Raw genomic sequence first — 15,675 nt, 5'->3', positions numbered from 1 at the left:
AGGGCCAAGGTGGACAGCCATCTTGAAGACTGCCAGCCCTCAAATCCCCCACAGTCATAGGCAGGTAGACTCGCTCCTCCGAATGTTCCAGGAGCTACTCCAGACCCCTCAGAGAAGCACCCAAGGCCTTTCATGGTCCAGAAGTTACCAGTTTTCACATCTTCTCCCATTACAGCCTTTGACAGACACTATGACCAGCCTTCTGACTGGATCCCACACATCCCTTCTTCACCACCTCCACACCCAGGAGGCCAACTATCCCCTGCCCTCACAAGAACTATTCCTCCCATAATCCTAAAAATAAAAGTTAATTAAGACTAACGCCCTCCAGGTTAATTAGTATAACTGGTATGAGCTGCCCCCTCAACTCAGAGCACAAATATGGTCACATACTACTTATTTTTTCCAACAAGTCACTTAAGCACTCATCTACAGGAAAAGCAGAAAGCCCAGCATCTCTCTGAAGGTTTCATTGCTTCCCAGCAAATTGTCCCAAAGCACTGAGGACAGGTCAAGAAAAAACAAAATGAGTCCTCGGATGCACCAGGCACAAAGGAACTGTGGGGTCTGTTGAGTATACAGCTGCGTGGCTTCTCTCTGACACGGATTCTTATGCTCACATAGTGCCACTGTTAAACTCATGCACACAGAGGACAAACTGACAGCTGTCAGAGGGGCGGGGCATTGGGAGGCTGGGGGAAAAGGTGAAGGGATTAAGCAAAGAAAGAAAACTCATAGACACAAACAACAGAACGGTGATTAACAGAGGGAAACGGGGTGGGAGGAGGGAGAAGAGGGTAAAGGGGGGATAAAGAGTAATGTAACCAGTCTTCACTTGGGATGGTGAACACGCAATACCCTATAGAGGTGATGTATTATAGAACGATACACCTGGAACCTATATAGGTTCATTAACCAATGTTACCCCAATAAATTCAATAAAATTTTTTTAAACTATGCCTATACAATTGCTTGTGTACACACAAATGCCAAAGCCAAGTTCCCAACCTGCAGCCAGGCCCCCCGTAGGGTTCTTAAAGGACACTTTTCCTAATTCATTTCCTCATACTCAGCTGCTTCCCAGGGTATAAGAAAACAGTAGGACCGCTACCTCAGAACTGACTGACTCCCTTTCCTACCTCCCGAATCCGTTCCTCCCTGCCCCAGGACGGCTGCAAGGAGCATCTTCTCTCTTTGAAACATACAGAAAGAATAACATTTTTTTATACTCCTCTCTCAAGCACCTGAGGGCTCCTTGCTCTGCACCTGCCCTTCTCAAGGAAACTGGCCTTGGTGCCCGTCATCTGATGTCCATGGTAACCGCCTCACTAACAATGGGAACAAAAGGCCAAGTTAAATTTCCGGCAGGGCACCTCCTCTTAGGATACCTGTGGCATTTGCGGTACATTTCAGGGCCATAAAGCTGTTCCTAGGCATAGGCCGATAACAGTAATTATATCTGGGAAGGGCCTCCTGTCTGCCAGGCACTTTGCCACATATGATCCTGTTTAATCCCAAAGACACTGAGAGCGACATGGCATGACACGCATTGTACAGAGGAGGAAAATGAGGTCCGAGTGCCGAGGGGCCCGGAGCTGCAGGACTCCAAGACACCTGTCCTCTTCCTCCTGCCCCAGAGAAAGGCAGAGTCTGCCCCATCCCACCCCCCAAGAGTTTGCTGCAAGTGAAGTGAAACTGAAAGAGGTAACAGAATAGTGAAGGGGAAGCCTAAGGGGTTGGGTGGAGCAAAGGAGGGGCTATTACCTTAGAAGATGTGGAAGGAATGAATAGGTTAATTTTCCTCCCTAGAACTCAGCCTAGCACATAGGTACTCTATTAATATGTATTAATGTGTGATAGTTACAAATTACTGTATGGATACTTCCCTGAACACTGCATAAGTACATGCTCTGGCCCTGGACCTGGGGCGGACCAGTGGAGCACAAGGGCTGATTCCAGTGCAAAAGCTTATCGCTGAGCTTACCATGAAGGAGGAGACTCATTTCTCAATTATTCTAATTCAATTAGAAGAAAAGCAAGATGTTAGAAAAACTAAAGAAAGGGTGAGAAGGAGGCCCAGGGGAAGAAAATGCTAACTTTCATCTGGAGAAGCTCAGGAAGGCTTTCTGGAGGAGGGAGCATTTTAGCTGGGCCTTGGAAGATACATATCCATAACAACAACTATACTCCACTAACCTCTGTTGGCCTCTTGCTATGTGCCAGGTACTGTCTCACATGTATCACTTCATTTAATTCTTTCAGTAAATCTACAAGGTAGGTACTCTTATTCCCATTATACAGATGAAGGCCCTGAGATGCAGCGATGATAAAATAGTAAGTGTCGAAGGAGGGACTGAATCCCAGGTGTATCTGGAATTTACCGCTAGTGAGAGGGAGGCTGGGGCAGAGAAGGAGAAAGAGGCAGGCCTCTCCTGGCGACAGGACTCCTCTGCAGTGGACTCCCACGCAGAGGCAGGAGCAAGTGCCTGCTGGAAGGGGAGGAGGCCAAAGCCTGTTTCTATTTGAGAGGCACAGTCTCCCTGCCCACTACCAACCAGCCTCACAGTGACTGGCAAACTCTAACAAATGAGATGAAATGCTCCTTGCTTCCAGAAGAACCACTGAGGAGAGAAAGTGGGTGGCTTGCTCCATGCTTCCCCAGGTATGAGCATGGGAAGACAAGAAAATGAACTAAAGGACTCACCTTCCCACTAACAATAGCTTTCACGTACCACGGGCAAGGCGTATACTAGGCGTTTGCACACATTAGCTCATTTTAATTTCCGAAGATACACTTTAGTAATTAAAGGCAATATCCATTGATTGTGAAACACGTCCCAGACATTGTTCTAGATGCTTCTATATGTTTAAACTCTTTGGACCCTCACAGCAACTCTGAATAGTAAACATGATTATTATTATCCCCTCTTTACAGAAGAGGACTCTGAGGCATAGGGCCATTAATTATTTATCCCTAGGTAATATGGGTGGCAAAAGGAACCAGGATTTGAAGTCAGGTAGTCTGGCCCCAGAATCCCTGCTATTCACCACTATCAATTCTGCCTTATAAGGTAGGCATTACTGGCAGCATTAAATAAATGGAGGAGGCAGAGGTCAAACGAGATTATATGACTCACCCAGTTTTTTGGTGGCAAAGTGAACATTTGAACCCAACAGCCGCTCTCTTGACCACTTGACAGAGCAGCCCTCATCCTGACCCTGCCTTGTGGAATGCTACTCTCACGTCACTTCTCTTTATACCTGTTTCATCCCCTGGAAGAAGAGAAGAAAAAACTCGGTATTTTCCAAGAGCCTGGTCACCGCAGACCTCCCAGGTCAGGGTGGAAAGTTCTCATGTCCCAGGCTACCGTTTGAGAAGGAAACCAGCTGCTTGCTTTCTGACAGGCTAACCGTGGCCTCCCCTTAATGCATGAGAATAACACGGGGCTCCCGCCCCCTCTCCGGGCCCACCCCTGTGGTAGAGTCTCCAATATGGCCACCAACAGTTTCTCCCATCCTGTACATGCACCCTGCTCCTCACAGCAAGAGGCGGAGCCTATTTTCCTTCCCCTTGAGTCTGGTCTGGCCTTGTGACTCGCTTAGCACAACCAAATGCAAGAGATATGATGTCCTGGATTCCCTGGGCCTAGCCTGAGGAGTTTGGAGAGCTCCATCTCCTGCTTCTTAGAAGCCAGATGCTGGGCTCTGGACACACTCAGGCTCGACGATGAGCAATGACAAACCACACGAGAAGAGATGGCCCACGGACGAGGTGCTGTCTCAGATGGTCCATCCCCAGCGAGGTCCTGGTGAGTACAACTACGTGACTGACCTCAGCTACACCACATGGAGCAGAAAATGGCCCACCTACTGGGAGAAATAATAAATCGGTGTTGTTTTAAGCCAAACACTTTGGAGTGACTTGTTACACAGTCATTGAAAGAATCCCATATCTCCCACTTTATCTTTTCTTACCACGAAAGATTACTCCATAGCTCACAGGTGTCAATGTCCATTGGATTATGGCATTTAGGTGTGTGCATGCCTTCGTGACTAACAGGGGACTTCTGACCTCAGGCAAAGGGCAGTAACATGGCTTCATTCACTTAGTGTGGGCGCCTGGCTGCTCCAGGAATAGAGATCCAGAGATAAACAAGCCGTTGTCTGTGCCTTCAGGATGCCATGTTTGGAGATGGGCTGGCCCCTCTCATCACAACACAGAGGAATGGGGTGAGTCCATCCATTCACTCAACATCTATTAAGTGCCTACTGCATGTCAGGGACTCTGCTACTCACTTGGGCTAGTAATCAATGAACAGAGAACAGGGTCGAACCCTTGTCAGCTACATTTTAATGGGATTTCATTCCAGTAGTGACAGGGGTACAAGTGAAGTTCTGTGGGACACAGTCCTGGGATGGGCAGGGTGACATGTTTTATCCCCTTTTCAAAGCTGATAGCTCTGAGATCCAGGAAAGCTCAGACTTACTCCACCACGCTTAGCTGTGTGACCTCAGGATGTGACTTAACATTTCTGTCCTTAACTTTCCTCATCCACAAAATGAGTTTAAAAGTTATACCTACACCATAGAACATTATAGAGGTTAAAGGAATTAATATTTGTGAAGCACGTAAAATAGTTCATTACCCGTCTTTAAATACTACTTTAATCTTTGGTTTTTTAATTAAATTATCTTTATTGTTCAGTTAGTTGACAAGTATTTAAAAAAAAATTCACTATTACTATTAAAAAGCAGAAAGTTTGGTACCTACAATTTAGGAATCTCTGCTACTCACTTAACTGTTTAGATTTTATTTGGAGGTTAACAGAAGAAGGAGGCTTGCACTTAAGCTAATGATTAACATGATATAATATTTTAAACGAGAATATTTAAAACCACTCTAAAGACATGCCTCTTAGCTAATGGTATAATTGTATCATATTACTTAGGCTCAATTTCTTCCTTCAAAGAGTCATCAGAATAACTGCATTGAAGAGACTGCTGAACATTTGCCACCTCTTGTCCCTGAGCGTCCATCGTAATTTTTTTTGCAACATAGTCATTTCTTTTTTTAAGTTCATTTTGCACACCCGTAAGTAGAGTATCCTGATCCTTCTCCAAGCCCCCCACGTTATTTGTGAACTGCCCATATAGCTATTCAGTAGTCTTTAGTTTCTGACTCTGACGAACTAGATTCTTGGAAAACGTTTTGCTGCTGTCAAAACAAAATAGCTAGTTTTTCTTCTTGTTCCTCAGCTCTCTGCACATCTACCTCCCACTGCTGAAAGAAAGTCAGAAACTGCTGAGAATATTCTTGGTTAAGCTTCTGCCTTTGATCTTGTTGGGTTTTCCAAATATGTTCAATGTTCTGGTTACTGGTTTTGAAGGAAGCCTCAGTGTACATGGCTCATCTTTTCCTCTCTGAGAGAAGAGTGTTGTTAACTTCAGCTCCAAATTTTTCCAGCATATTCTGCACTCCACCTCCCTTATCTTCAACAATTCCTGCAGAAGTCCTTGTCTTCCCAAGCTTATCAATTCCTAGAGTCTTTGCCTCTATGAAATCCTCCTCTGAACCACTCAGATCTTTTTTATCTCCTTCCCCAACGTTATAGACTCTTACAACCTGATCCACCTTTGATTTTTCACAGAATTCCTGGTATGTTTTCCTCTGTTTAGATGTTTCCTGACCGAGGTAGACACGATGCTCCTCTAAGTCTTAAATGAATTTTAAAAGCAAAACAAAATAAAATGGCATGATTATCCCAAGCTCACAGAACTGGGTGGGTATCAGTGGAGCTGACCCCTGACCCTGTGCTCTTTGCACCCTCTTCTATTCTGCATTTCAGCTAAATGAGTCCTTCCATTTCCAGTGTGCCCTCCCTTTGAGATATACATGTCACAGGGAGACCCTTGCGTGTTCCCAAGTCAAAGGATTGAGCAGAAAGGACTCCCAAGGTTCAAATCTCAGACTCCCTATGGATCATGGGTAGGGTGGGGATTGTTGGGATGACTCAGGTTGAGACTAATTTACAAACACACACACCAGAAATCATGCTCACACCTCAGGGGTGTTGAATAGGACATCGAGGGTCCATATGCACCGTCTCGAAGATAGGGACTGCCTTGGACTGTGAATTCTTCATGAGTCGTCATACCTTCTACTGTCTGGCCACCCTACAGTCTGCTTTCATGACCCTCGTCTGATGAAACTCGGTCCATCCAGGGCAGAGAGTGCCCAGGTTCTTTGCAGCCAGCACTGGAAAGCAGCACTGCCTTCCATCAGAGTGGAAAGCAAGGATGATGGGAAGACTGTAGTCTCATTTACAGGCTGGCTGCCTTCCACCTACCAACAATGACACAACTCCCTCCTCCAACAAGCACTTTCCAATCTGCACTGAGATCTGTTGGATGAGGAGCCAGTTTCCATCCCAGCCATGCACAGGCAGCTGTGGGTGGGGGTGTGGATGCAGCTCTCTTCCACCCAAGGCCTGGGAAGACAGAGCTTATCTCCTCACTAGCCAGGAGCCCAGCCGAGCGCTTAAGGCTGCTGCTAAGGGCTGTGAGGAACCGCGTGAGACATGGCCCAACAGTCAGATCGCGAAAGCCACAGTGGCCAGGGGAGCATGCTCACTCATCTGTCCCGCTGATGGAATTGTCCCAAAAGGAAAGCTTTAACTTGTTTTAGGAACTAGTCACAGCCTGGCTTGGGCATGCTGCCCGTGTATTACGAGAACAATCTCTGGGAAATGTGGAATGGAGGTATTGCCAAGCAGATCGCAGCCCTGGAGCGTGACATTCAGTGCCCCTGGTACTCAGCCAGCCCCTCATTCCTCAGGACCCTCCTGACCACTGCCAGTGCCACAGAGGCTGACCCGTGGTTCTCAGTCACTCAGCGTGTCCTGAGTCCCTCGAGTCAGGAGCTGGGGCAAGAGGTACAACGACAAGGCCTCTGCCCTCAGGGACTTCTCCGTCTGGAGCCCACAAATAATTACAACACAACATGACAGATGCCGCAACGTGTACGGGTTCCGGGAGCCCGGAGAAAGGAGTGACACGTCCTGTCTGGGCAATCCCTGAAGGATTCAGGAGAGGCGAACCATGAGCCAGGCTTTGAAGGTAAGCCCTGTTCAGCCAAGACTGGGCAGGAAGAGTGAGCCGGATGTAGGGGGTTCCAATCGGGCTCCATTCCCACCCTCTTCACCAACCCCAACCTGCCTTCCTTTCAAATGTCAGTTCAAAAGATCATTTTCTGGTTTCAACCAAGCTCTCACTCAATATCTCTGCTCAACTCATGAACTTGCAGCCTCTTTATGAGCCGACCAAAAGACATGTGCAGAGGCCCAAAAAGTAGCTGAGAGTCACTAAGAGCCCTGAGAGACATCCCAGCTTGTGCACGGCTCCCGGAAGAGAGCCAGTGTCCCTGTCCTCACCTGGGGGCCAAACTGGATGGTCACGTTTAGAAGTTCACAGAAAAATAGGGATAAATTAGGGACGAAGAGGTCAGTTATCCTCCGTGAGAATGCCACTTGAAAATGTTCTTGGACTCTTTCAAGTGTGAGCAGGTGTTTGAACCCAGGGAAGCTCTAAGCCCCTTGAGGATAGAAGTTTGTGTTTTCTGTGTCCTGGTAGCCACTCCTCTCCTTCCTCACCCTCATTCTTAACCTCTTAGAAGGAAGCCTATAGTTTTAGTGCAGAATGTCCATGCTGTGATCTGAATGTCTGTTCCCCCAAAATTCACGTGTTGGGGTCCTAATTCCCAGAGATAATATTATTAGGAGGAGGGCATTTGAGAAGTGGTTAGGTCACGAGGATGGAGCACTCATGAAAGGGATTAGTGCCCTTATAAAAGAGGCTGCAGAGAGATGCCTAATCCCTTCTACCACATGAGGACAAAACAAGAAGGTGCTGTCCTTGAACCAGGAAGAGAAGAGCCCTCAATAGCCAGCCACCTCACCAAATCTGCCAGCACCATGATCTTGGACTTTCCAGCCTCCAGAACTTTAAGAAATAAATTCCTATCATTTATAAGCTGCCCAGTCTGTGGTATGTTCTTATAGCAGCCCAAATGGACCAAGACAGTACTCAAATAAGCCACATCTCTTCTGGACAATCTGGAAGGTTCCCCAAGCTGAGCCTGGGGAGGCATCTAAAAGATTGGAATCAGGAGGCTAAATATGTATCTGCAGAATGCAGAAAGGCAGGACAATAGGCACGAAGGGAGGGAGGAAGGGAGGGAGGGAGGGGCATTAATTTTTGAGCACTTGCTGTGTGCCTGGCTCCAAGCTAACTACTTTACACACATTAGTCAATACTGTTATATTTTACTTCTGCTTCCAAACAACCTGTAAGAAAGGTTTCATTGACTCTACAGATAAGAACCTAGGGCTCAGAGTATTTAAGTAGCTTGCCAAAGGTCAAAGCCCTAGTAAACAGGGATTCAATCCAATATCTGAAGACTAGAAAGCCAGCCCTTTTTCCAGGTGGGCTGGATAAAAATAATTGTCATTGGTCAAGAGCCTGCTACCTGCCACGTCTTAGGAAGGCCCCTCACACACACAGGATCTCACTGAACACATTCCCCTGGCGTGGCAGCCCCTGCCCAGGTGCTCCTCCTGCCCAGGAGGCAGCAGCCAGGTGACATTACCGTTTAGCATCCGAACCAGAGCAGCGTTGAGGACAATGGCACAGTCTCATGCGGTCACCCTGGTTGTGGTCACCCTAGTTGTAGTCCACCTGTCAAACATCCATCCGTGCATCCCCCTGAGCAAATATGTTTGAAGAGGCTTAAATTCAGTTCTCCTGTATGTTCCTTGAGTCCTCCTGACTCTCCCCGACAAGGGGGACATCTAGCCATCCCTCGGCTTTAGGGACCCTGACCCCACAATCCACTAAGGAACAGAAAAGAAATTAAAATGATGTGTTTGATTATTTAGCTTTTTTTAATAAAACTGATACGACCCCATTCAAAGAATCACCATGCACCTGGAGAACACATTCTTTCTTGCTTTCTTAAGGTTTAAAAACATCCTTTCTTTGGATGACATCATGCTTGTAACAAATTATAATGCCTCCAATGGACAAAATGCGTAGTTGACACCTTTATGATATCAGTGTGCTTGTTTTAACCATTTTTGAAACCAGTTTTACACATGCGGTTCAGTGGTATTACGGACATTCTCACTGTTCCACAACCATGACCGCCATCAGTCCCCAGGACTTTTTCTCCATCCTGCACTGAGACTCGGAACCCGTTTAAAGCTATTTTCACAGGCACCCCTTCCCCGAGTCCCCGGTAACCTCTGCTCTCCTTTCTGTCACTATGAGCTTGCCTGTTCCAGGTACCTTTGCCAAGTGGAATCTTACAGTATTTGTCCTTTCGTATCTGACTTATTTCACTTAGCATAATTCTCTCAAGATTCATTCACATTGAAGCAGGCTATAGTTTCCTTCTTTTTTTAAGGCTGAGTAATATTTCATTGTATGCATATGTCACATTTTGCTTATTATTCATCCATCCATGGTGATGGATTTAATTTGCCAGTCAGCATAATCCAAAGGCCTGGGGACCAGTTATCCAGTCTGCGCACATACTCAAGTGATGGGGGCACTTGTTCCCCACCCTACCCGGGACTTCTTTTTGTTTGAAAAAATAAATAAGTAGAACTTCTAGAAGTATAATAATTAAAATTAAAAAAACACAATGGACTTCTGAAATAATATGTTCACACACTTGAAGGAAAAACTAGTGAAAACAAATCTAAAATAAAATTATCCACACTGTACTACAGAGAGAAAAATAATACATGGTGGGTAGAATGAGAGGGTTTAACATATGCTTAATTGGGTGGCAGGAAGAAGATACAGGAGAGAATTTGAATTTAATGTGTCAGTTTCTTGCTTAACCTCCAGGGGTGCTTAGTCTTGCTCCCCTCACTCTTGGGGGAAATTTCAAAGTCCCTCTCATGGTCTACAAAGTCATACAAGGTCTGGCTCCTAAGTACTCCTTCCTCTTGGCTGTCTGTCCTAGAATGTGTCAAACATGCTCCCACGCCAGGGCTTCTTCCCGCAGAATTCTTCCCCTCAAACCCTGCATGCCTTACAACCGTGCTTCACTCAGATTTCTGCTTCAATAATGTCCCCTCCAAAAGGCCACCCTTGGCCACCCATTCCAATGCTGTCTGCCACCACTACCCTTGCCCTGCATTACTTTGCTTCTTAGCATGTAAAATTATCAAATGTTATATTATTCTTCCATTCATTTCTTTTGTATTGTTCCTCTTCCCAACATGTAGACCTAAGTAGGTACTCAGTGAAATTTTTTTGAAAGAATGAATGAATGAATAAATCACATACATACACCTACTATGTGATCTGTACTCCAGGGGACAGAGAGACAGGTGAGGCAGAGACTCTGAGTCACCTGCCATTATCCCCCCTCACTTCCTCCCTGAATAACACAATTCTAATTTGGAAATGGGAGCAATGGGACCAGCTGAAAACCTCCATTTCCCAGGCACCCTTGCAGAGAAATGGAACCACTGGCTGATGTGGCATAGGCACCATTTGTTGCCTGGTGCTTCCAGGAAAACTCCTCAACAGGATGAGTAGAGCCAGCTGGGAGACCTTACATTTCTTTCTCCTTCCTCTCTCCTGCTACCTGAAATGTGGGCATAAGGGCTGGGACTACGAAGGCCATTTCATGACTCTGAGTCAGCCTTGAGGATGGGATGCATGGAGCTTAGGATGGTCAAAGGGGACAAATCAAAGGAACCTGGGATGTCAGTGATGTCATGGGGCTGACCTGTCCCCTTACCCCAGACACCTTTCAGCTGAAGGTGCTCCTCAACTGATACCCTCAGTAAGATACAGTCCCTGACTTCAGGAACTTACTGTCAGTGATGGGATTCAGACACACCAGTGACTCCCAGGGCAATGGGCTGGACAGGGACTCAGCAGAGTCAAGTGTTTTGGCCAGAATGAGGCTTGGTGGGCAGAAGGAGAGCGCGAGTATCTCCCCAAGGAAGGATTGGGTCATCAGCTTGGCCTTTCACACTCCCAAATTGTTGGGTTAGGCAAGGACTGGTAGTGTGAGGGGTCAAACCACAGCAATTTCTGCTCCTTCTGGAGTGATGCAGTGGGGGAAATGTCACATCAGCTCACGAAGTATCACCGGTCAATGAGCCAGCATTAACTCAACACCATGTCCTGTGCCTAGCATTGTGCTGGGTGCTATAGGGAGAGGCACAAGGAAGGGAGGATGTGGCTCCTGTCATCAGGGAACTCACGGTCATGGGTACTCATGAACACTGATGTCTGGAAAGAACCTTGATGGGAACCTTGGTTTCCTGGCCTCATGTTTCCATGTGGAGGGACCTTATCCAAGGTAACACTTCTTGCCTCATTTTCCCACTAGGCTCACTCATCATGAGTGGTGGAGCCATTTGTCTGATCAATGAGTCAGCAAGAGATAAGCCCTTCTGGGTTCCATCTCTTCAGGATCTGTTAGTAGGGTTATGTCCATGTCGGTGAACCCTGGAGTGTCCAGAGTTCCCACTGATGGGAAGACAAGTCTGTCTAACTCCAGGAGGCAGCATCATGAAGCTCCTTTGATGGCGCACCTGTGCCACACATCCTTCAACCCAACTTTATCAGTTAAAAAGTTGGTATTTTCCTCTCCTTCTCTTTTGTTCCTACCTCAGGAGGGAATGAGTGTTATTTTTGACCCCTTGGGACAATTAACAGCTGTTACCAAAAAAACCCAAATCTCTGTCACTTAATACAATGAAATTTTTCTTTCTGCTGTTATCTACCCTCCCTTTCAACTGGCAGGTGTAACTCAGCACCTTCTCTGTGCTGCCCTGAGGTGCATTTAGTCTCATGAAGTCCAGTGATGATGTTTCTAGTACAGAAGCCCTGCTGTGAAAGGGTGACTCGGGGACCCTTTTGACTTTCACACTGTGTCTCCACCATGAGATGGCTTCCAGGTCCACCTACAATCATGCAGCCGTGAATTTTTCCGGGGGAAAGCCTGGAAGGTCCATCAGGCTACGGGATATTTTATAGTATAAAGAGCCAGGCATGGAAATGTCATAGATCACTTCCACCTACCCTCCACTGAGCAAAGTAAATCACATGGAACCTCTTAGATGCAAAGCATGCTGGGAAATGTGGCTTATTCATGTGCCCAGAGAGGAGAAAAGACTAGAGAGCAGTGAACTTTAGCATTTTCTACTACATCCCAACAGGCTCTACCCCCTTCGTCATGAAAAATGACTATTTTGAGAATCAAAGCATGTAAATAAGTAGTCCAAAACACACAGCTGTTTATCAATGGATTTGAAAGGAAAATTGAGCATCATAGAAACTAAACAGTGGTGGGGGTGGGGAGGGCCATGTAAAACTGAGGGTTTTAAACCCAGAGGAGGCTCCTACCTTGCCTCAAAAAATAGTGAGTTCCCTGTCACTGGAAGAAGGCAAACAGTGGCTGATCACTTGGTAGAGATATTAAGAATTAAGTTTTCCATCAGACAACTAGACCATGCCAGCGATTCCCACGCTTTTCATCCTCAAGGGCCCCTTTCATAATTGTTCCCTTTGGGCTTCGTGTTTTGAAAGATTTTGTCTAACAAACAAATGGCGTGTATTGAGTAAGAACAAATACATTTCCTCACTTTTTACTAATCCAGGTCGCGCGTGCGCGGGGCGTGTGTGTGTGTGTGTGTGTGTGTGTGTGTGTGTGTGTGTGGTATCCACAACCCGACATGTGCACTTTGGGCACCATGTCTACAATAGTTTGGATCTGCTAATCACATTTCAAAAGTGCCTAGAATGTCATGAACAGCCAATCGAAGGCTCTGACCAGTAGTCAACTCTGAACTGATGATTCAATTCCAGCCAAAGTAAAGAAACTAAGACTCTAGTTAACCCTTACCTAGTACCCTTAAGGTGGGATAAATTAACAATGTTAAAAGAGGTTATTGAAAAGCACTCAGACCCATAGTGTTATTTATAACTCTAGACAACTTACTTGATACTTTGTTCCAACCCCTTCATCCTTTCCAACAAACAGTATTGAGGTGCATTTTATCTCCCCATTGAGTAGTAACCTTCTCAAGGACAGGGACCCTGTCTCTGTCATTCCAGTGCATATCTGAGTGCCAGGTCCTTGCTCAATAGCTGTCCATGAAACATAACAGATATGAGTGAATATGGTGACCTCCTTTTTTTGCTTTGAGGTAAAACTGGCAGAGCAAAAGAAAACAGGCCCCCCTGAAGCTGGTATTTGCCATGATCAGAAAGGCAAAGTCAAGGGTCGAATATCTGGGCGAGGTCTTCCAGCCCCCAAGCAAGAAGCCCTGACTGTATACATCACTAAAGGGGACAGCAGCTCTCCTTCACTGCTCTGTATAGATAGAGCCTCTCCCAGTGCCTGCTACATGGCGGACCCTTGATAAGAGGGCCTCCCTCTCTGGATCAGCTTCCTCTCCACCCCCACCTTTGTTTCTGTACCTGCCCCCTTCCCTTCCTGCCAGTGCTAACAGCCTCAGCCCCTTGCGTCTATCCAGGTCTGGCACAAATTCTCAGAACTGCCCTGCATACGGGATAACTAATTAAGGACATGCCTGAAATCCCAGTCACTTTAGAGCTCATAAAATTCCTAAACTGAAGCTTAAAAATAGCTTTGTGGCAACATGCCCTTGAATTTGTGTGACGGATTTATCCTGTATGTTTTTTATACCCCACTTTGTTCTGCCAAGACTCTGAATGGGGAATGGCGCAGGCCTCTCCCCTGCCTTTCTTCAGGCCGGGTGCCCAAGTTCTTGGTAGCAATGAGTCAGGTCCCCAACCGCAGAGCTCAGAGTACAGGGACTGTTCAGCGCAAGTGACCAGCGAATGCACAAATGAATGAGGGCCTGAATTCTGCTCGGTTCACTGAAGGATAATTTAGACCCTTCCCCATTTTGCCCTAGGGAAATTCACCACGCACTGGAGTAATTACTCTCCTGGACGTGAAGAGGCCCAGATTTTATGGTGCAGCTGGGCCTTTGTTGTGTGACTGTGGGTAGGTCACCAATCCTCAACAGGCCACACATTCCTCGTGTGTACAAGCAAAGGGGTGAAGTAGACCAGCAGTTTGCAAACTGTATTTCCCAGAACCCCCAGGGTTCCACAGCGACCTGCCAAGAGCCACTGCTCAGAGAAAGGAAGGCCAAGTGGGTGGGACCCAGGCCCCAGCCCTCTCTGCCCAGCAGTTCTGCTTTGTCCCGGAGCCAGTGATAAAGCTGGGATTCGAACCTGGTCATCTATCTTTGGCACCCGGGCTTTTAATCACACAGTGCTGTGTAGCAGCACCATACATCTCACAGAACAAATGCCTAATCCCAAGGCATCTCAAATAATACTGAGAATAAGGCAGCTGTTAAAACCGCAAATCTGTGTGTTGAATGCATGAAGGTAGGAACGAATGGTTCTGGGTGGAAGTACAGGAAGGCTTCATGGAGCAGGTGATAGTTACGATAAGCCAAGAAAGATGGTAGGAGCTCCCCTGGATGGCAAGGCGAGCCCACCATTCCAGGCAGAGGCCAAAACAAAGGCCGGACACTAGGAGGTTCAGGGGAGTCACAGGGGTTCTGGGTGGCTGGAGAAGCATCTTCTCAGAGTCCCATCTCCCTGAGAGTAACCGCCACTCTCCCCGTGTCTTTATTCCACAACCCTCAGATTCTACACTCCAAGAGCAGCATCTCCAAGGGGCAGAGAGGGAATATCAGCCCCCTCTTATTTTGGAGCAGAACCTGACTCCCACAAGGCACCACAAGACCCTTAAAATTTGAAAGGGATTCAGACACTGGGCAGCTGAAAGGCCACATGTCCTCTGCAAAGGTGAAGTGGCACATTCAGGAATGGAGCTCCGTGCTGGCCCTCCGTGCTGTCCCTCCGTGCAATTCCTTCCTCTACCACCTATGCAGGAGGTTATTTTTTAAAATTAAAAATAAATTTAAAATTTGTTTAACTATTCCACTTATAGGAATGTATCCTAGATAAACATAAAAGTAAAAATGACCATACGAGAATGTTCACCGTAGCAAACATGGTAATAGTAAAAATCAACAAAAAAAAGTTACAAACAAATAAAAAGCGCATTTATAAAGGTTGATTAAACTAAATATGGTACGATTTCTACAATTGAATACTCTGGGGCTCTGTTTAAAAAGTAGAGCAGTTTTGTTGATATGGAAACACAGCCACAATAAATTCAGGGTGAAAGTTAAGGTACAGAGCAATGTTACAGTATGCTGCCATTTGTGAGATTTTTAAGAGACCATACATGTACGGATTATATATGTGGAATATTACAGTAATGACATAAAAACTGCAGAAGGTAACTACCTCTGGGAAGTAGAATTAAGGCTCTAAAATGGGAAAAAATATTTTTTCATTGGTACACCCTTCACTTTTGAATTTTTACTATGTTCATATGTTATGTCCACAATAAAAATTAATTTATAGGTTTGTTCACCTGTAAATTAGCTCTATTACTTGACTTTAATAGAAAACATGCAAGGATACAAAGTTCATTTATGATTTCATTCCATTTACATTATGTGAGAGTTTATCTTACCCCAAGTGGGAAAATCAGCCAAATAATTGCCAGGGAGAAACCAGAGTCCTGACTGA

At 46.1% G+C, this 15,675-nt stretch overlaps 1 pseudogene; it reads right to left on the bottom strand.

Moving 5' to 3' along the window:
• Window positions 1–4,941: 4,941 nt before the first annotated feature.
• Window positions 4,942–7,972, bottom strand: LOC129084439 (synaptonemal complex protein 3-like; annotated as a pseudogene).
• Window positions 7,973–15,675: the final 7,703 nt, after the last annotated feature.

The sequence above is a fragment of the Pteronotus mesoamericanus genome, unplaced genomic scaffold, assembly GCF_021234165.1.
Source record: "Pteronotus mesoamericanus isolate MK-2021 breed Mesoamerican mustached bat unplaced genomic scaffold, CSHL_Meso_final scaffold_174, whole genome shotgun sequence".
Classification (NCBI taxonomy): Eukaryota; Metazoa; Chordata; class Mammalia; order Chiroptera; family Mormoopidae; genus Pteronotus; species Pteronotus mesoamericanus.
Note: the sequence above shows the minus strand (reverse complement) of the source record. Positions and strands in the feature narration are given on the sequence as shown.